The sequence below is a fragment of the Pelodiscus sinensis genome, chromosome 3 (genome assembly GCF_049634645.1).
Source record: "Pelodiscus sinensis isolate JC-2024 chromosome 3, ASM4963464v1, whole genome shotgun sequence".
NCBI lineage: Eukaryota > Metazoa > Chordata > Testudines > Trionychidae > Pelodiscus > Pelodiscus sinensis.
The window spans coordinates 52,080,880-52,102,853 of NC_134713.1; the positions used below are offsets into that span (position 1 = coordinate 52,080,880).

Sequence of the window (21,974 nt, forward strand, 5' to 3'; positions counted from 1 at the left end):
TACCACAGAGATAATACTCCAGCCACAACAGCTTAGGCATTTTATAACTCACTGCTCAAAGACTTAAATGTAAGTGTAAAAGAGAAATGAAAATTATGAAATGCACAGACCAGTGAAAGCCCCAAAATAACACACTTTGTAAGCAGTAACAGAAGTAACAACAACTGCCCGCCCCCGTGTGTGAGCTAGGTTAGGAGATGTGAGTGAAGGATAGTGTGGCTACATCTACATTACTCTCTCTCGTGCAAGAACGTATGCAAATGAAGCATGGCAATGAATATCGCTGTGCCTCATTTGCATGCTTAATGAGCTGCCATTTTTGCGCAAGGGGCTTTTGCACAAGAAGAAGCAGTCTACACTGCTCCTTGCGCAAAAAACCCCTCTTGCGCAAGTGCGTTCTGCCGCTTATTTTCAGTTAAAACGGCTCTTGTAAAAGAGGGGTTTTTTGCGGAAGAAGGAACAATGTAGATTGCTCCTTCTTGCACAACAGCCCCTTGTGCAAAATGGCGGCTCAGTAAGTATGCAAATGAGGCACTGTGATATTCATTGCCGTGCTTCATTTGCATATGTTCTTGTGCAAGAGAGCAATGTAGATGTAGCCTATGTGTTTGTGAGAGTGACAGATTTTCCTTCCACCCCCTTCTCTCTGGGTGGAGATGGGTACAAGAGTGGGGGGAGGAGGGAGACCCTGACATCAGCACACACACATACACACACTCACCCATCTCCCTCCCAGCACTCCACTCCCTCCCACACGCAAACAGGAGGCTCCCAAGGGACAGTTCCAAGGCAGGAGCAGCAGGACAGTGGGTGGAGGGTAAACTGAAGTGCTAGTGCTTCATAGCTTCCTGGCCAAACCAGTCAGGATCACCTGTCAGAGGCTCCAAGATCTACTAGTAGATCGGGATCTACTGGTTGGTGATCACTAGTATAGATTATTGTATTATTCGATATTACCTTTGTTAGAGAAGGCAACATCAAATCATATGTCTTGCTCTGGAGTTACTTCCCTCTCTTTATTAAAAGTTTATTTTGTGCACCCAGAGTCTGCTTGTGAGTAAGGAGGTAGCACCTCTCAGAGGCACCCAAAAGCGGTGTATAAATTTCCCAGGTTACTGGGTGGAGGCCAGAGCCAATTCTAACTGTATCGATGGAAAGGAACCCTAGATATTGGGTGCAGCCCTGGTTGTTGCTGGTGCCACCTGGCAGAAGGGTTACTCTAGCAAACTCTAAACTGCAATCTGCTTCTGAGCCTGGATGGCTCCAGCATCTCCATCTGCATACTGAAGAGGTCATTCCTTGATCTCTTCCTTCTGTTTCAGAGGTTCTGGATCCTGGCGCTTCCTGTTAGAAAATCCCAGATTGGTGCCTCATCTGCAGTGGGACAGATGAAAAGCAGTGAATGTATGATATTTTTCTGTCTGGGTTAAAAGTGAAAAGTTTCTCTCCTCTAACTTTCTTGGTCACAACAAGGAAAAAAATGCAACCTTTATTCTGTTAGCAGTGATTCCCCATATCTGCATTTCTCTACCCTGAAGCTTCTTGATCCAAGGTTCCTTCCTGGGAGGATAATGCTCTCTATATAAAATATTTTAAATTTTTAATTTTAAAGTCAGCTTGGAAGTGTGGGAGGAGAGATGTGAGTCATCAGAACAGTATTAATGATGGTGTTAACATTATTTCAAACTGTGGAGGCATTTGATGATATGAACTTGCCTGAAATTTCTGAGCGAAAGAGAACAGTTTTTCTAGGTCTCTAGGGGTACGTCTAAACTACATGCCTCTGTCGGCAGAGGTATGTAGATTTGTTTGTTCAGCAAAGGCAAATGAAGCCGCGATTTAAATGATCGCGGCTTCGTTTACATTTACATGGCTGCCGCGCTGAGCAGACAAACAGCTGATCAGCTGTTTGTCGGCTCGCGCGCTAGTCTGGACGTTCCCCCTGTCGACATCAAAGCCCTTTGTCGGCAGCCCCGGTAAACCTCATTCCATGAGGAATAACGGGGCTGCCAACAAAGGGCTTTGATGTTGACAGGGGGAACGTCCAGACTAGTGTGCGAGCCGACAAACAGCTGATCAGCTGTTTGTCGGCTCAGCGCGGCAGCCATGTAAATGTAAATGAAGCCGCGATCATTTAAATCGCGGCTTCATTTGCCTTTGCTGATCTGTCTAATCTTCATGCCTCTGCCGACAGAGGCATGTAGTCTAGACACAGCCTAGGAGAAAACCCTTCCTCTGTGCCATGAAACTGTTTCATTGTCTGGTGACTGCTAGGCAGATTCATGCCTGGAGAGGAGGGCCTGGGCGTTGTTCTATGGCAGTGGTCACCAACCAGTAGATCGGGATCTACTGGTAGATCTTGGAACCTTTGACAGGTGATCCTGAGAGGTTTGGCCGGGAGGTTATCAAGTGCCAGCACTTCGGCTGCCCTCTCAGCGCTGCCATGCTGCTCCTGCCCTTTGCCTTGGAGCTGCCCCTCACCCGTGGGAGCCTCCTGCTTGCAGTGCAGGGCACAGGAAGAAGAGGAGGGGGGTACTGATCTCAGGGTGCCCCTCCCTCCCTCCACCTGTATCCCATCTCCACAGAGCAGAGGGGGGCAGGGATGGAAAGAGTTTGCTGGCTGCTTTTGGGAGTGGTGCAGGGTCAGGGCAGGGGTCCCCTGCACCACCACTCAGAAGCCACCTGTGGTAAGTGGTGCCCAGCTGGAGCCTGCATTCTGATCCTGGCCCCAGTCCCGAATCCCTTCTGCACCCCAAATTCCTGCCCCAGGCCTGATAAAACAGAGTGAGGATGGGGGAGGGAGGATGGAGTGAGCAGGGGCAGGGCCTTAGAGAAGGGGTGGGGAGGAGGCGGGGCAGAGGTATTTGGGTTTGAGGTAGATCCTGGATTGCATTTACACTCAAAAAGTGATCTCATGTTTAAAAAGGTTAGAGACCACTCTTCTATGGGAAATCTGGCAGACTGGAATTCCTGCTGCATAAAAAGTCATCCTGCATCCTAACCCAAGAGTGTCTTGCTGCATCCTAACCCTGAATCATTTTCTGTCTATCTACATTCTAAACTCTTTGTGGCACATCAGATGTTCTTCTTTGACTGCAAAATACCTAGAGCACATTTGATTAAATGTTATCATAGTCCAATATTAGGCACCTATTAGTTATTGACACCCATGTTTAAATGCTCACTTTTTCTGCAGGTTGCTGGATGAGGGTGTTAACCTAAAAGGGTAGCCAAACAGCACTCTGAACACACAGAAATGCTAACAAGCATGCTTTACTCCAGCTCAGGTCAGCATTGTGTGCCATGCTATGTATGCCTCTTTCTGGGCAAGTTACATACCATTTTGCAGATGGTGCCAATACAGACATTATGTGCATTTGGTGACCCATCCTTTTTCAGGGATCACATTATATGATGGAGTCAACAGTTGGCACAGAAGTTGATGATATAAACATTATTCCTGTGGCTTAAAGTTAAAGACAGACATTTTCAAAGTAGAAATAAGGCCTATTTTTTAATAGTGAGGGTTACTGACCATTGGTACAAACTACCAAAGGAAGTGATGAAGACTCCAGCTCTTAATGGCTTCAAGATTGGATGCTTTCTGGAAGTTATGCTTTAGCCAAAAACAAGGTACTAAGTTCAATACAAACATAAGTGGATGAAATTCTTGTAGCCTGTGTTATACAAGCAGTGAAAACAGGTGATCTAATAGTTCTTTCCTTAAAATCCATAACTCATCAGATTGTGGTGATCCCTAATATAACAATTTAGGTACGTCTGTTCAGATGAGAGCTATTTTTCTACCACAGGGCTTTGTTTTGGACTCCATCACCCCAATATCTGAGTATGTGTTTATTGGAGTAAGAAGATCTCAGCAACATCTACAGAAAGTCATTCACAAAGACTTTGCTTTCCCTTTTTTATTGAGATGAACTGTATAAATCATTCCTCCTCATGCTGGGAAGTTACTTAAATAGCAACTTCCCACACAAAGATGAAATTGAAACATGTACGCACTTCTCAAGAATGAATATCTACATACATTTACATACATTTTCTCGTACAGATGCCTATTACAGAAATGTTTGCAGATTTTTTCAGTGTGTGGGAGGTTGCCATTTCATGAACTAATTTCATAGTGCTTGGAGTTTTGATAGATATAGTGTAAGAAAATATTTTATAGCACTGCTAAATCGCAGTCAACACCTGTTTTTATTCTGAAGTTTAATTAATAGTCCTTTTTGTGTCCATTTATAAAGCTATGTTTCAGATCAGGCTCTTCTACCAGACATCTACTCCAGAGAGTTGCAGCAGACAGGCAGTCACTATAAGATCATTTAATTCCCAGCCCTGTTTATCTATGATGAGCTCAGCTAAGGTATGTTGTTTGTGGCGCCATCTAGGAGTTAAATACTATAATACAGTTTAGTATTTTGATACAACCACAGCCCACACAGTAGGCTTTCCAACACCAAACTTGTTAATAACTGACCTGTTTGAGGTGTCCAACTTCCAGGTGGTTATAGTAACCCACTTCTGACCAGCATGGCTTCCCTCAAGTGTGTGCCTTCATACTGGAGAGCTGGGGCAAGCAGCTCAGAGAGCTCCATATATGTAACTTGCCTCATGTGAATGTTCTGGAACCAGTGCTGGTCATTTCAGGTCTCTATCATGATGATAGAATCCCATGAGTCTTTGCTTATGGCTTTGTTCCAGAAGTGCTAGTCTCCATAGGGGGCAGCAGCAGCTATATCAAGCCACATCAAAGACAGTCCGAGACTTCCATGTCTGTATTATCATCCTCTTGTCTTCAGTACGTCAGGAAACATTACCAAAGTGTCCACCAGCATCTCATGGATACAATGTTTCCTGACCCAAGAATGGAAGTGCAGTCAGGACCAGTTCTTTACATGATGATTTCTGTGTTGCTGACTCTGGTTGCCAGGAGCCTGCAGACCCAAAAGACAGATGTGTTAGTGGGCTGCAACCACTTCCCCAAAAGTGCCATGGGATGGACAGTCAAGTTTTCCCACATACAAAAGGCTAAAGCGGCTACAAGTGGGCAGAATGCTAGGATGCCTGAGAGAGGCTGGTTTGTCTCAGCTTTGTGCAGACTAGTGCAGATGCCTTAGAACAGGTGTTAGGCCTGAATGCAGAAAGTCTAAACCTAAGGTCGGTATTCAGCATAGATGCTCAAGCGTAGGCTTACAAATAAGAACCCTACAGACCTGGGCTTACGTTGCAGTATAGAGCTAGCCTTAGGGTATGCAGGGGCAGCTCGTCCATATAGGCGAACTAGGCAGTTGCCTAGGGCGCCAAGTTAAATGGGGCACCAAATGGTGGCGCAATATCATTGGGGGCGCCGATTGCATGGTTTGCCTAGGGCGCCAGTTGCTGGCAGCTAGTCTAGGGCCTCCCCTGAGGGTATGTCTACCCTTCAAGCTGTGTCATTTAATTCCCACCTGTTAGGTCACAGAAAATTGGGCCTAGGGCGGGTATCCTAAGGCAAACCAAAAAGAAGCTAACAAAGGTTTCTGGGTAATCCCTGAGCAGAACTGGAGACACGGTTCAAGCAAGGGCACACCCTACATACTTGCTTAGGTTGCAAAGGTACAATAAGTAAAAAATTGCATTCTTGTACCTGCGGTGAGTAGAACAGCTTGTTTTGAGAACTGATAAACTAACTCCCTGTTTCTGTTCTCCCTCGCTGATCTTAACTCCCTGTTTCTGCCCTCCGTTTGTTCCTAATTCCCTGTCTCCTTGTTGTCTGGTACCTGTCTTCTGGGCTGATAAGAAAGTTACTGATACATTATGAATTGCTTAAGGCCACGATGTATAGTCGGCTATGTATGCATGAGCACTAGAAGCGTCCAACTAGTTAAGGGGGATGGGTTGCTTGGGCAAACGTTTTATGATGCAACGGAACTGTCTATATAAACCTACTTGTTACTGAAATCGGGGCTGGTTCTCTTTGGAGACGGGCCGCTCTCTATTGTTGTGTGCACTCTTCAATAAAGAGCTTGTGATTGGACCTTGCTGGCGTTGCCTGTCTCTTTGCGGTCAGACAACGAACCGAAGCCGTCTGGGTTCGAGTCCCCGACACACCCAAGGAGTCATACCTACAGTAGCTGTGTTTGTAAATGGTGCTAGCATGAGCAGTGGGATGGTTCAGCTACCCCAACTGCATACCTGGCATCTCAGACAGGATTGTACTCCAGGAGGCTAATCCCACTTGCCCCTTACTATGGTGAGGCTACACTCTCTTTATAGAATGATAACTCAAGAGTTAGGGGGCATCTCAGAATGTGGAATCTCCTCAGAGACTTTGTCTACGCCAGAGAACTTGCAGCGGTGGAGCTGTACTACTTTAAGCTCTCTAGTGTGGTTGCTCTATGCCAATGGGAGAGAGATCTCCTATCAACTTAATTAATCAATCCCAAACAAGTTGTGGTAGCTATGTCGGTGAGAGACACTTTCTTGCCAACATAGCACTGTCCATACCAGCACTTATGTTGCAGTAACTTATGTTGTTCAGGGAGGTGCTTTATTCAGATCCCTGAATGACAAAAGTTATATTGACATAATTGGTAGAACAGACATAGCCTAAGTTAGTCCAACATCATGGGAACCCAGTTCCCTGCTGAGTGTTTTTAAATGTTTTAACCAGTCTAAGTGCTTCAAATAAGAGGGATTTTCACTGTTTTGAGGAAAACATAAGAGTAAAGGGGTACTGTCAAAGCTTCTTCCCCACTCTGGCACGATAAATGTAGAAGCAGGGGCCCCCAAAAGTAACCCAAAACCTTATCTCTACAGGCTTTGGTATAAAACTTCCCCCCAAAATCTTAAAAACCTAGATTTTGGGGATTAAAATCTGCTGCCGCCACCAAGTAATAATAAGGAAACCAGAGGAGAGATCACTTGGGAAATCTCAGCCCTACAGTAAAACCAGGACACAAAAATTAATTAATAAAAAGGAAAGAGAAAGAACTTTTATTATCACCACAATGCTCCTGTTACAAGCATAATGACTAGAAGGAAAAGTCACCAATTAATATACTCATGGGGGGATCCCCCCATGGGCCTGCCCTAGAGCTTAGTTACAAGGAGAGGAAAACTCATTTTTAAATGCACATACATCAGATTCCCATTCCCAAACCATAAAACAATAAAACCTAATGGATTTATCTAAACTTTACCCTACTTAGAGATAGTGAAGAGTCTTTTCTTGGAGCGAGATATTTTGTCTCTCCCCCTCAGTAGCTGGAGAGAAACTGCTCAGGGACAAAGGAGGGAAAAACCAAAAATTCCTTTGTCCCAATTTGAAATTCTTACCTACATTTCTATTGGTTACTGGCTACCTGGTTAGGTAAGGGACATAGTTAACCTCTTAGTCCACAGCTGCTGGCTAACCCTCATGGTCATGACAGGTACAATCAATAAAACTACAAGGCCTTTGCTAATATAAATAATTAGAAGATATTCCTGACTTTGTTTGGATCCTTAACTCAATTATTTTTTGTTTCTCTTCATTTAAATCATTACCTTGGGATGGGGCTAAGGTTGAGGAGTTCAATATACAGGCTGTCCCTGGGAAAGAGAAGTGCCTCTCTATGGCTGCTGCAGCTCCAGCAGGCACATCCGGAGGGAGGGCTGTATGTCCCCCAGCTGAGGCATGTTCAGGTTCGTCTTCCCCCTTTGCTCTCCAGCCAGAGTGAGGAATGCAGCAAACTGTGCACTTTCCTCTCCCATTCTGATGAAGTGGAATAGCCAGCAACATCCCCATATGAATGAGCACCTGGGGGCAGGGAGACACAGAGCTGGAGCAGTTCCAGATGGGGGGATATGCCCCCAGACAGCACCTTTCACCTGCTTAGTGATTCTGTCTCTTTTCTGTATGGTTTTATGAGACTCAATTCCATTCTGCACAAAGCCTGTTTTCCTGGCACAACAAAATCCTTGCTTGAAGTTATGATAAGAAGCTGCATACCAAATTTGGTGGTCCTAGCTCTTACAGTTTAGGAGGAGTTCTTGATCATACAGATGCACAGACAGATTCATGCACAAATGCACAGCAAACTAATTCTCTCAAATATATAGTAGATGTGCAAAACAGGCCTAACTGAGCAACAACCTGCTCTCGCACCTAATGAAGTCAATTACACAATTTCCGTTGATTTTAATTGGAGCAAGATTGAGTCCCAGGGGGATAAGGGAATCTTTTTATTTAAAAATGTTTGATTAAAACATTAGTATTTTGCATATTTATCATTTGCAATAATAATACCTTTACACTGACTTTTTCAGTAATTAGAAAACAAAATTAGTTTGAAAGACTTTTAGATATGGAATTACATTTTCAGACTACTTTCTGCTGTTCCACTGCCTCACTGGAGGGATCATTTGATTAGTTCTATCTTCAGAATTCACACCCACAAATGTCCCCTTACTTAGCCTTACTGATACATCAGCCAATCCATGTTGTGTATGTACGTACTGCAGCTGCCTTGATGTTTTTAATTAATATTCCCCTAAATTCTAATGTAAGCTGCAGTGTCTAGTTATGATGGACCATATCCTGGCTTCTGACTACACTTTTAGTAAAAAATAAAAAATAAAAAATCAGGGAACTGCATTCTATATGTATTGTGTAACCACAGCTAGCTTCTCCACAGACTTACACAGTTCACACTTCCTTTGTCCTCCCACGTACTGAATTGCCAAATTGCATTCCTGGGCAAGGGAAATGGTCTGCACATGATAGTGTAATCTACCTGTGACCTCCATCCACCTTCTATTACTTAGGTTGCTGCTATGTGAGGGTTGAATTGGAATTCCCTAGCTGGTCAGTATATAAGCACAAAATAATGTTGCTTTTGCATCAAGCTGTAAGCTGCCAGAAGAGGTTAAGAGAAGCAGAGTCCTAGTGCTCTGTACTCTCTGTTTGCTCAGCACCCGTACCGCAAGGCTTCTGTGGGAAAAACACTCACAGGGCTTAATAATAAAAAAAACTTAAAAAACAACAAATAGTCAGGTAGCACTTTAAAGACTAACAAAATATGTAGATGATATCATGAGCTTTCATAGGCACAACCCACTTCCTCAGAGGACTGGAGTGTTGGAAGTCCAGAACCAAGAATAAATAAGGCGTGTGGGTGAAGGAAGAGGACTTTGGGTAGATAAGTTTCAAAGGGATAGCCGAGCCAGACTGTAACAGGAAAAACTATAAAACAACAAATAATCTATTAGCACCTTAAAGACTAAATAGTTAAAACAAAAAACAGGACTATGTAGCACTTTAAAGACTAACAAGATGGTTTATTAGATGATGAGCTTTTGTGGGCCAGACCCACTTCCTCAGGTCAAATACAGGCAGTCCCCGGGTTACGTACAAGATAGGGACTGTAGGTTTGTTCTTAAGTTGAATTTGTATGTAAGTCGGAACTAGTACATATTGTAGGGGAAACTCTAGCCAAACATTTCTCCAGAGCTCAGTTTTATTCTCCCACACCTCACTTCCCTCAGTCCTTTATTCTCAAGCTGAGGTGTCTGCTGAGAAAAGCCGCTCCACGTCTCCCTGGTCTGCTGGGGAGGGGGGGTGCTAGCTTCGCGTCTCCCTGGTCTGCTGGGGGGAAGCAGCTAGTACGGGGTTGCCTCACCCCGTTTGTAAGTAGGGATCCGATGTAAGTCAGATCCATGTAACCCGGAGACTGCCTGTAGTGGAAGAAAATTGTCACAACCATATATACCAAAGGATACAATTAAAAAAAAAGAACACATATGAAAAGGACAAATCAAATTTCAGAACAGAAGGGGGACGCGGGGGAAGGGGGAAGGTAAATGTCTGTGAGCTAATGGTATTAGAGGTGATAATTGGGGAGGCTATCTTTGTAATGGGTAAGATAGCCAGAGTCTTTGTTGAGCCCCCCGCGTAGAGTGTTGAATTTTAGCATGAATGACAGTTCGGAGGATTCCCTTTCAAGTGCAGATTTAAAAGGCTTCCGAAGCAGGATGCAGGTAATTAAGTCATTGAGAAAGTTGATTTGTCCTTTTCATATGTGTTAATTTTTTTTTAATTGTATCCTTTGGTATATATGGTTGTGACAATTTTCTTCCACTATTTGATCTGAGGAAGTGGCTCTGGCCCACGAAAGCTCATCATCTAACAAACCATCTTGTTAGTCTTTAAAGTGCTATATAGTCCTGTATTTTGTTTCAGCTACACCAGACTAACACGGCTACATTTCTATCACTATTCTAAATAGTTAAAAGAGGCTGATAAGAATCATTAGTTTGCAATAGGAAAGGAAGAGTACTAACACCAGATTCTACACAGACATCAAGAACCACTGGCACTTTCATTATTTGGTTGGTTGATAGTGTGCGAGCCATCCGATATCACGATTTAGACCATTTGCATGAGAGTTAAACTTGAGAATAAAGTGGAGTTCCAATCCTTCCCTGTGTATTTGGCTTGTAGAATTGGTCTGAAACAAAATAACAACTTATAGATCCCTTAAGGAGTGTCCAGGGAAGTTAAAGTGTTCCCCAACAGGTTTTTGTGTGTTGCCTTTTCGGATATCTGATTTGTGTCCATTAATTCTTTCCCATAGAGACTGTCCAGTTTGTCCAACATATATCGCAGTGGGGGCATTGCTGGCATTTGATGACATAGATCACATTAGTGGATTGCAGTTAAATGAGCCTCTGATTTGGTGGCTGATGTGGTTGGGTCCAGTGATGCAATCACTTGTATAGATGTGTGGGCGGAGTTGGCAACGGGATTGATTCAGGGTTGGATTCCTGGATGCTTATGAGGTAGCTGTGTAGGGTGGTTACTGGAAAGGATTTGTTTCAGGCGGGGGGGTTGTCTGTAAGCAAGAATAGGCCTTTCCCCCAAAACTGCTGAGAGTGAGGGGGGTCATTTTCCAAGATAGGTTGTAGATTGTGGATAATGCATTGGAGGGGTTTAAGTTGTGGACCGTAAGTAATGATAAGTGGAATTCTGTTGTTTTCTCTTTTGGGTCTGTCTTGAACTAGTTCATGTCAATTATGTTAATAATTGTTATATCGTGTGTGTGTATATATATATATAGAGAGAGAGAGATTAGATAGATATAGATATATAAATGTTAACCATGTCAATTAGTTAATATGTCAGCTAGTCTGTATGCCCAAGAAACCACAGAGTATGTGTGTAATGGATTGGCTCAGAGGGAGATTACTCCACTTTACTATATCTTAATGGTCAACAATCAATTGGGGAGAAATAAACAAATCTCCAGTCCATTGCCCTGGCTCTTTGAGCAGGATTTAGCAATAACCTGTCTTTATTCCCGCCTCCTGGCCAGGACAGACAATGTAGGGCTGGAAAATGAAATCACTCTTGTAATGAATAGTATCTACCAATATGACTCTGTACACCTTCAATAAAATTGCTGTAATGAAACCACCTTTTATTATTAATAAAATTATCACTAATGTGACATTATGTAACATCAAGAATTATGAACCAATTTTTATTAATGGGATTTTATAAATGAAACAGTGTTAATTACCTTTGGATAAATTGTGTTAGTAGCTTGTTAAAAATTGCCTTTGAGAAATCCTGTTCTTATAATTCCTTTTTAATACATTGGAACTAAATTGACTCATTATTATAACTGAAACTCCATTTTAAATTTCATATTGCCCTAACTCTGTTTGAAGTTAAAGCAATATGATCTCATTAAAAGTGTGAATGTGAGTGGGTATGTAATGGGATCAGTCCCAATGCCATCCCATCTCGATGACCAGCCGCCAACACCATGATGGCTGAAGAAGAACATGGGTAAGGCCTGCAAAAAAACAACAACAAAAAATGTAACCCCCTTTTTCCTCCCCGGGTTACTCAGGAGTAGGTCACATTCACAGGTGTACCTGGGTACCTGATGGTCTTGACGTAAAAAAAAAAAGATCCTGAGTACCCCAGTGGTGATGTTGTTTGGTTGGGGAAAACCTATTCCCCCCCCCCCCCCCCCCTTTGCTGCAGTCCCTTGCTCATAAAGAATGTACAATGGCGGTACCTCCACGTGGCGGGCCCTGTACACACTTACTGGTGTGCCTTGGGAACCTCCAGGAATAAACTTATTCCAGCAATAAACTAAATCTAACTTCAGAACAGCAATTACAAATAATAAATAATATACATCTAATAGATTGCATTAGAATAAACAACCTTTACTTAATTTAAAGAAACAGGATTTAACAAATTAACAGTGAATAACATCAGTTAACCAAGTACACAAAAGTTAAAGGAACTTATCTAGCTGCCATTTGCACTGCCAATATTTACCCCACCCCAGAATGTACATACCCCTGGACTCAGAGTCCCAGACTCTTGCTTGCGTGGGTGCACTTGAAGAACTGCAGCTGTAATGGAGATTCTCTGTAGGTATTGTATATGTGGGTCCAAGCTATGCAGCAGCTCTGGTTCACTGGGTTGGTGTCTCTGCCTCTCTTTGAACCCAGAGTTAGTCTGTTGAAAAAGCTACCAGGGGGAAGCTGTTCTAGATTTGATCCTAACAAATAGGGAGGAACTGGTTGAGAATTTGAAAGTGGAAGGCAGCTTGGGTGAAAGTGATCATGAAATCATAGAGTTCACAATTCTAAGGAAGGGTAGAAGGGAGAACAGCAAAATAGAGACAATGGATTTCAGGAAGGCGGATTTTGGTAAGCTCAGAGAGCTAATAGGTAAGGTCCCATGGGAATCGAGACTGAGGGGAAAAACAACTGAGGAGAGTTCGCAGTTTTTCAAAGGGACATTGTTAAGGACCCAAAAGCAAGCTATTCCGATGTGTCAAAAAGATAGAAAATATGGCAAAAGACCACATTGGCTTAACCACGAGATCTTGCATGATCTAAAAATAAAAAGGAGTCCTATAAAAAATGGAAAGTAGGACAAATTACAAAGGATGAATATAGGCAAACAGCACAGGAATGCAGGGGCAAGATTAGAAAGGCAAAGGCAAAGAATGAGCTCAAACTAGATACGGGAATAAAGGGAAACAAGAAGACTTTTTATAAATACATTAGAAGCAAGAGAAAGACCAAGGAGAGGGTAGGTCCACTGGTCAGTGAGGAGGGAGAAACAGTAACAGGAAACTTGGAAATGGCAGAGATGCTCAATGACTTCTTTGTTTCGGTCTTCACCGAGAAGTCTGTAGGAATGCCTAACATAGTGAATGCTAGTGGGAAGGGGGTAGTTTTAGAAGATAAAATTAAAAAAAAGAACAAGTTAAAAATCACCTAGAAAAGTTAGATGCCTGCAAGTCACCAGGGCCTGATGAAATACATCCTAGAATAGTCAAGGAACTGATAGAGGAGGTATCTGAGCTATCATCTTTGGAAAATCATGGGAGACAGGGCAAATATAGTGCCCATCTATAAAAAGGGAAATAAGAACAACCCAGGAAACTACAGACCAGTTAGTTTAACTTCTGCGCTAGAGAAGATAATGGAGCAAGTAATTAAGGAAATCATCTGTAAACACTTGGAAAGTGGCAAGGTGATTGGGAACAGCCAGCATGGATTTGTAAAGAACAAATCATGTCAAACCAATCTGATAGCTTTCTTTAATAGGATAACGAGTCTTGTGGATAAGGGAGAAGCGGTGGATGTGGTATACTTAGACTTTAGTAAGGCGTTTGATACGGTCTCACATGATATTCTTATCAAAAAACTAGGTAAATACAACTTAGATGGGGCTAGTATAAGGTGGGTGCATAGGATAACTGTACTCAGAGTGTAGTTATTAATGGTTCACAATCCTGCTGGAAAGGCATGACAAGTGGGGTTCCGCAGGAGTCTGTTTTGGGACCGGCTCTGTTCAATATTTTCATCAATGATATAGATATTGGTATAGAAAGTACGCTTGTTAAGTTTGCAGATGATACCAAGCTGGAAGGGGTTGTGAATAATCTGGAGGATAGGGCCATAATTCAAAATGACCTGGACAAATTGGAGAACTGGTCTGAGATAAATAGGATGAAGTTTAATAAAGACAAATGCAAAGTGCTCCAGTTAGGAAGGAACAATCAGTTTCACACATACAGAATGGGAAGCGACTGTCTGGGAAGGAGTACAGCAGAAAGGAATCTAGGGGACCACAAGCTGAATGTGAGTCAGCAGTGTAATGCTGTTGCAAAGAAAGCAAACATGATTCTGGGATGCATTAACAGGTGTGTTGTGAGCAAGACACGAGAAGTCATTCTTCCACTCTACTCTGTTCTGGTTAGGCCTCAATTGGAGTATTGTGTTCAGTTCTGGGCACCGCATTTCAAGAAAGATGTGGAGAAATTGGAAAGGGTGCAAGAGCAACAAGAATGATTAAAAGTCTAGAGAACCCATGACCTCTGAGGGAAGGCTGAAAGAACTGGGTTTGTTTAGTTTAGAAAAGAGAAGATTGAGGGGGGACATGATAGCAGTTTTCAGGTATCTAAAAGGGTGCCATAAGGAGGAGGGAGAAAACTTGTTCATCTTTGCCTCTGAGGATAGAACAAGAAGCAAGGGGCTTAAACTGCAACAAGGGAGGTTTAGGTTGGTCATTATGAAAAAGTTCCTAACTGTCAGGGTAGTGAAACAATGGAATAAATTGCCCAGGGAGGTTGTGGAATCTCCATCTGTGGGGATATTTAAGAGTAGGTTAGATAAATGTCTATCAGGGATGGTTTAGACAGTATTTGGTCCTGCCATGAGGGCAAGGGACTGGACTCGATGACCTCTCGAGGTCTCTTCCAGTCCTAGTATTCTATGATTCTATGTATCTCTGAGGTCTGTCCCAGGCAGCATTTTCCCAAAGATGCCCAGTTACTCTCAGTCTCCTTCTATATGCTGGATGCAGAGTAGCTTCTAGCCACAAGTACAGCCAAAGGGCCTCCCCTCTAGGGCAATCAGAAGCACCCTGCTAGATCCCAGTTCCAAAGGCTCGCTGTCCCAGACTGTAACTGCAACATAACAGTTCCTGAACTGGATCAAACTCCTCCACAACAGCCTGGCTCCCTTTCTGCTCTAAAAACAGAGGGAAGAGTCCATAGACTGCTGAGTCTTCCTCCACACACGTGGAGAGACTCCCATCTCCCCAACAAAAGTCACTTACTTCCTGGTTTCCTCCAGGGCTCATGGGAATTGTAGTCTCTGGGGCTAGACTGTAGCACACAGGATCTTCCCAGAGAATAAGCAGAGGCACTTTTAGTAAGGGGACCTCACAAAAAAAACCCACCCCACCCAAGAAAGAGAAACAAAAGCCCCATTAAGAAAAAGATCCAAGTCACATCTGCTCTTTAATTGATGATTCCTGGCCATACAGTGCCATGGGAGAGTGGGAAAGGATGGGTTCTATGGACTAAAACATATAAAAAGATGAGCACTGAGCTGAACAAGAGCCTGAGTGACTACTGCAAGATATGGACCTTCAGTTGACCAAAAGCAAGACTATCTCTAGCACAGCGGTTTTCAAACTTTTTTTTCTCACTCATTCTCAAGAAAATTGTTGATGTCTTCAACCCAACATACTTTGCCTAGAGTTTAGGCCCTGGGGTACTGTGAAGCCAACCAGCTTCACAACAGACTGACCTTTGGCTAGCTGCACCAGATGTTTCAGAGAAAGTTACAAGAAACCTCACAGATGTGAGATAATCTGCCTTCATTATAGTCTCCTCCTAATTCCCAATACTGAGAGCTTTAAGTTTTATAGTTCTTCTAAAAACTTTTTGTTTTAAAATTTACTATTGTATGTAAACATCCGGTCCCTCTTTGAATCTTTCTAAATTCTTGGTTCCACATCAATGATTCAAATGGTCTATGTATGTGTTGTGTGAAAACATATTTCTTTTATCACTTTTGAATTTGCTATCTTTCAATTTGATTAAAACTCTAGTGGGGATAGGTATTAGTGCAAATACTGTGTCATGATATAATTAGAGAGAAGCAGAATTTACAATGTAAGTGCCTATAAGGAGTCCAGAAGTGACAATCCTGCACAGATGGTAAATAAGAAACTCAAAGGATGTTACTCAACATGGAAGCATAATCAAGAACATTGCAGGAGGGAAGTAAAACTAATGTAATGACATAGTAACTGTGTTTTTTAAATAAACAAAGGAGTGATAACTTGCCTCCCAACTTAAAAGTGTATATAAGAAAATCCTTTTGGGATATATTCAAACAAAATTCTATTTAGCTTAATAAAAGAGAAGGTTGAGAAGTAAATTAATCACAGTCTATTAGTGTCTGTTTGGGGAAGAAAGTTCTGATAGCAGAGGGCTCTTTAATCTCATAGACAAAAGGTATAACAAGATCTAGTAGCTGAAACGAAACAAATTCCAACTAGAAATAAGTAAATTTAAGTAATTAACTAAAGGAACAACTTACCTACAGGTGCCGTAGATTCTCTGTCACTCGAAGTCTTTAAATCGAAATCTTATCTTTCAACATGATGTGCTCTAGCTCAGCCAGAAGTTATTGAGTTTGAAGCAGGAATTACTGAATGAAATCCTATGAACTATGTTATACAGGAGGTCAGACTAAAAGATCATGGTGGATCTTAGAACGAAAGTTAATACATTTCCAAAACCATTGCCTTTGTTAATAGGGGACAGTCTGATAGGCTCAAAAAATTGAATGGCATGAAAAAGTGTGGGCCCCTTGTTTCAGAAATAGCTTCTGGAAAGCTGACAAATGATGCTAAAAACAGAATTTATTCTTAGAGGCTGGATCTAAATAAGAATCTTGAAACCAAAGTAGAGGAGACATACACATGCTTTACATAAGGCTATAATTAAACCATCCCTGTGGCATTTGGATGGAACTTCTCATAGTTGAATTCTATAGGCTTTGACATGACTGAATAATTGTGGGCCTCCAATGTTAGGTATTAATAAATGCAGTCAGAAAAGCTATTGAATCAAAGTCCTCAGGGTGACAGTACCAACCAGGGAACTGGATTCATAAAATCACAAGCTGAGTGGATTTTCTAAGGTCTCTACTCCAGTTCAGGTAGGACTGCAAGGACCCTGAAATTTTGGAAGAGGAAAAAATCCTTGTTGGAATAGATATTTGATCAAGGTAAACTCTATGCTATACAGTTGAGTATCTTTTAACTGATTTTTTAACTGTTCAGCAACAGCTTATTAGTTTTACAGCTATTCAAATCTGAAGTTCATCAAATTTTGCAGGAAGGTTCCTTAATGGTTTCTGTCCTCAATCAAGCTGAAAATATATATGGACTTCTGAATCACTCTGATCCTGAAAAGCTATGGATGCTTTCTCCATATAACAATAACTTACATATGGAAAAGGTGAACTAGGGAAAAAATCTGAATAAACTCAGCCTCTCCAACTCTGCATTGGGGCATTGTGGAAAGACTCAGGGAGAAGACTGCATGGAAATGAGTTGACCATTACCAGTGCTCCACAACTTCCCTTTGTTGGAGTTGCCTCTGTTAGCCTACGTACTCACCCTACAGGGAATTCTGAAATCCTTCCGCTAGCAAACACAAGATGGAATAGTAATGGCCCAGTGCAAGGATAAGTTTTCCTTGCGCTAAATAATAAAATTGGATTTGATAAGAGATGGGGAATATTTCTTTCATCCTCTATGGATCCAAAATTTTTCACAGCGGTGCCCTGCCATGCGGCACATATGCAGATGGCACCTGGTGGTGTAATTGGTCCCCATTGACTGCATGCACAGCATGGCTCCCTCAGTTCCTTCTCTACCATCCTCGGCAGCATATGGTGCTGCCTGCACTCACCCTCTACTAGCCTAGAAAAACGACGATAGAGTTAGAAACTTTAAATTCCCTTCACCCCAGTTTCAACTAACACCTTTTTTCCTTTAAAATAAACACTTTATTTTTTGTCTGGGGCCATTTTTTGCCATTGGATCCTGCCCTCCATATTTTTTGTTTACCCTTAGACTATCTATCATGCCTTGTTCACTGGGATTTGAAAGCTGTGACACATGTAAGGATCCAATGCCCATTTCTGATGGACTTTCCTCCTGTGGCAAATGCCTAAGAAAGGGCCATGTTCCACTGAAGTGCCCTCATTGCTCTAACATAAACGTCAGAGCTATGTGAGTTAGAGAACTGTGCCTAAAAATGATCCAGATGGAAAAATCTCTTCAGCCTTCAGGTGAGGACCCTGCTGCTCAAGATAAGACCAGTCCAAAAGACATAGGACAAGTCTCAGTCTTTTACCACTGTGAAGAAGTGCATCTCTTCATCTTCTGATAAAGACTCTCACAAGTCAAGGGCTCCTCTCACCAGATCTTTGCCCACAATGCCAAACTCCACCAGAGTGAGCACCATGGACAAGCCAGGCATTTCTGGCACCACCTCAGTAAGGGCACCAAGGCACAGAAGCAGGCAAATTCAAAGCTGAGCCAAAAAGTCTCCACAATGGCACTGATCATGCTACCTTGGGGTCCAGCACGAAAGCCAACGTTCACCAACATGCTGCCTCCACCCGCACTCAAAAGAAAATAGGGGGTTGGAGACCAATACTCAATCTCAGGAGACTGAACAAGTGTATACACAATCAAAGGTTCAAGATGATCACTCTTGCCATGGTCATACCAGTGTTAAACAGGGGAGACTGGTTCTCAGGATGCATATTTTCATATAGCGATTCATCCAGCACATAGACGTTTCCTGCATTTCAGTCAGCACAGAGCACTACCAGTACAGGATGCTCCCATTTGGTTTCTCTACGGCTCCAAGACATTAGCGTTAGTTGCAACACAGCTCCGTTGCCAGGGGGTGATTATATTCCCCTATCTGGATGACTGCCAAGGGTACCATTTATGAAGAGACACTAGACATGGTACACACCACAGTCTCTTTATTCCAGTATCTGAAATTGCAGATCAACCTCCAAAAGTCAACATTGGAACCAACTGAGATCCTAAAATTTATAGGAGCTTTATTAGACTCTACACAGGCCAGAGCAACATTGCCCCAACAGATTCAATATACTCACCATTCTTATTGATACAGTTCAAATCAGCCTTTTCATTACAAAAAGGACCTGCCTCCAAATTCTTGGGCATATGGATGCCACAACATACGTCATGAAGTTCACCAAGCTACACATGCATTGTCTTCAGGCTAACTTCTGTCAGAATCACAGACACCTCCCTCCTCAGCTGGGGAGCTCATCTAGGAAACAACATGATACAGGAGAAATGGTTTCCTCAAGAATCTATGCTACACATCAATCTATTAGAACTGAGGGGGAAATGCAATGCCTGCTAGAACTAGGTCCCACTCATGCCATACATACAGAACAGAACCATCTGGATTCTCACAGACACCACCTGTATGTTTTACATCAAATGACAGAGGAGCATGGCTGCACTCCCTCTTTGCGGAAGCAATCCAGTTATGGAACTGGTGCATCCACCACAATAATACACCTATTGCACCTTACCTACTTGGATTCCCACAACACCAGGGTGGACAGTCTCAGCATCATTTTTCTGAACAGCATGAGTGGATATAGACACTATGATTCTCCACAAGAACTTTCACAGGTGTGGACCACCCTCAAACCGATCTTTTCACAACTCGCATAAATCACAAATGCTACCAGTTCTGTTCTGGAGTGGGTTCAGGCAAAGGACCACATAGTGATGCCTTTCTCATCTGATGGAAAGCACCGGTTCTGTACGTTTTTCTGCTAATACCACTCATGCTGCGAGTAATAAAAAAGATACGTGAGAACCAAGCACTCATCATACTCATAGTACCAACATGGCCCAGTCAGACTTGGTTCCTCTACCTCAAGCGACTGACTCTCTGCATCTGCATACAGCCGCAATCTATTATCTCAGCACCACAGTTGTGTGCTTCATCTGGATCCAATAACATTTCACTTCAACGCCTGGCTGCTCCATGGCTCCATCATGCCAAAAACACCTGCTCACACAAAGTAAAACAAATATTAATAAATAGCCGCCACCCCATGACCAGAAAGACTTACCTGCACAAATGGAAGCAATTCTCTGTGTGGTGTCAACAGAGATGACAAACTCCACCTTCCTCAGTACCTCTTTCCATAAAACTAGACTATTTACTGGACTTGGAGGAACTGGGTTTATCCTTTAGCTTGTTAAGGGTACATGTACACTGCAACACTATTTTGGGATACGAGTATCCCAAAATAGCTATTCTGCATCTTAAAAGGTACTTTCGAGAGGAGCTCAGGTAAGTGTGGCTTTTGGGGGGCTGTGTTGTGAGCTGGTGGAGTGAGTATCAAGTGTTTTTCTGTCTGTGAGCATTTGTTTGACTGTGTGTTTGGCAGTTTGAAAAGAGTGAGGTTGGAAAGTTTGAAAACTATGAATTGGGAGTGCTGTGTTCCAGGTGGGCCTTCAGGGGCTGATTGGATTAGAGGCAAGACTTTGAGATAGGCCTAACCAGCAGCCTTATAAAAAGGCAGCCAGAGCAAATGTAGTGAGCAGCAAACAGGGCAGTTTGCCTTAGAGTTCGCCTTGGTTGGTAGTCTTTTTCTTGTTTTTTTTCCCTCTTCTGCCCTTCAAGGGGGCATTTAAAAACACCCGAGGAATCTCTCTGAAGGAAGGCAGGTATGGATAGTGATAGGTCTGCTGTTGTTACCATGTTTGTCTTCCATGTTTGTCTTCCTCCCACAAGATAGAAGGGATTTCATCTGCACTAAGTGAAAGCTCGTCGCCATTTTGGAAGAAAAAATTAGAGGACTTGAGGCCCAAGACTTCCTCGATAGAAGGCAGCATTTAATATTGCAGGCACAGCAGGATGAAGAGCCAGTGAGGGCAATACAGAACAAGGAAGAAAACTGGTAGCATGTAACCTCTAAGAGAAGAACATGGCAGTTCGGCGAGCCCTGTTCATTTGCATAAGCTTTTCTGCAAGAAGGCTACAGTGTAGACATAGCTCTAGTGACAGCTGATGTGGAAAAAGCTGAAGTACTCAATGCTTTCTTTGCCTCTGTCTTCACAGACAAGGTCAGCTCCCAGACTACTGTAATAGGCAATGCAGAATGGGAAGGAGGTGGGCAGTCCTTGGTGCAGAGAGAACAGATTAAGAACTATTTAGAAAAGCTAGACATATACAAATCCATGGGTCTGGATTTAATGCATCCGAGGATACTGAGGGAGTTGGCAAATGTCATTGCAGAGCCTTTGGTCATTATCTTTGAAAACTCATGGAGATTGGGAGAGATCCCGGATGATTGGAAAAAGGTAAATGTAGTGCCCATCTTTAAAAAAGGGAAGAAGGACGATCCAGGGATCTATAGACCATTCAGCCTTACCTCAGTCCCCGGAAAAATCATGGAGGGGATCCTCAAGGTATTCATTTTGAAGCACTTGGAAGAGGGGAAAGTGATCAGGAATAGTCAACATGGATTCACCAAAGGCAAGTCATGCCTGACCAATCTGATTAGCTTCTATGATGAGATAACTGGCTCTGTGGATATGGAAAGATTGGTGGATGTGATATACCTTGACTTTAGCAAAGTTTTTGATACTATCTCCCACAATATTCTTGCCAGCAAGTTAAGGGAGTATGGATTAGATAAATGGACTATAAAATGGATAGAAAGCTGGCTAGATTGTCATAGTGATCAACGGCTTGTTGTCAGGTTGGCGGTCGGTTTGTAGCGAAGTGTCCCAAGGATCGGTTCTAGGGCCAGTTTTGTTCAACATCTTTATTAATGACCTGGAAGAGGGGATGGATTGCACTCCCCAGCAAGTTTGCAGATGACACTAAGCTATAGGGAGAGGAAGATATTTGGAGGGCAGGAATAGGGTGCAGAGTGACCGAGACAGATTAGAAGATTGGGCCAAAAGAAATCTGATGAGGCTTAACAAGAATCCCACGCATTGTTACAGGCTGGGGACCGAATGGCTGAGTAGCAGTTTGGCAGAAAAGGACCTGAGGATTGCAATGGATGAG

The 21,974-nt window shown here is 42.8% G+C and overlaps 1 long non-coding RNA gene across 1 annotated transcript; it reads right to left on the reverse strand.

Moving 5' to 3' along the window:
• Positions 1 to 511: 511 nt before the first annotated feature.
• On the reverse strand, positions 512 to 16,545 carry LOC112546441 (uncharacterized). Its single transcript, XR_003090140.2, has 3 exons — positions 16,411 to 16,545; positions 4,496 to 4,952; positions 512 to 1,374 (listed from the first exon to the last, which is right to left on the reverse strand). It is a non-coding gene; the product is annotated as an uncharacterized LOC112546441 (long non-coding RNA).
• Between the last annotated feature and the right edge of the window lie 5,429 nt (positions 16,546 to 21,974).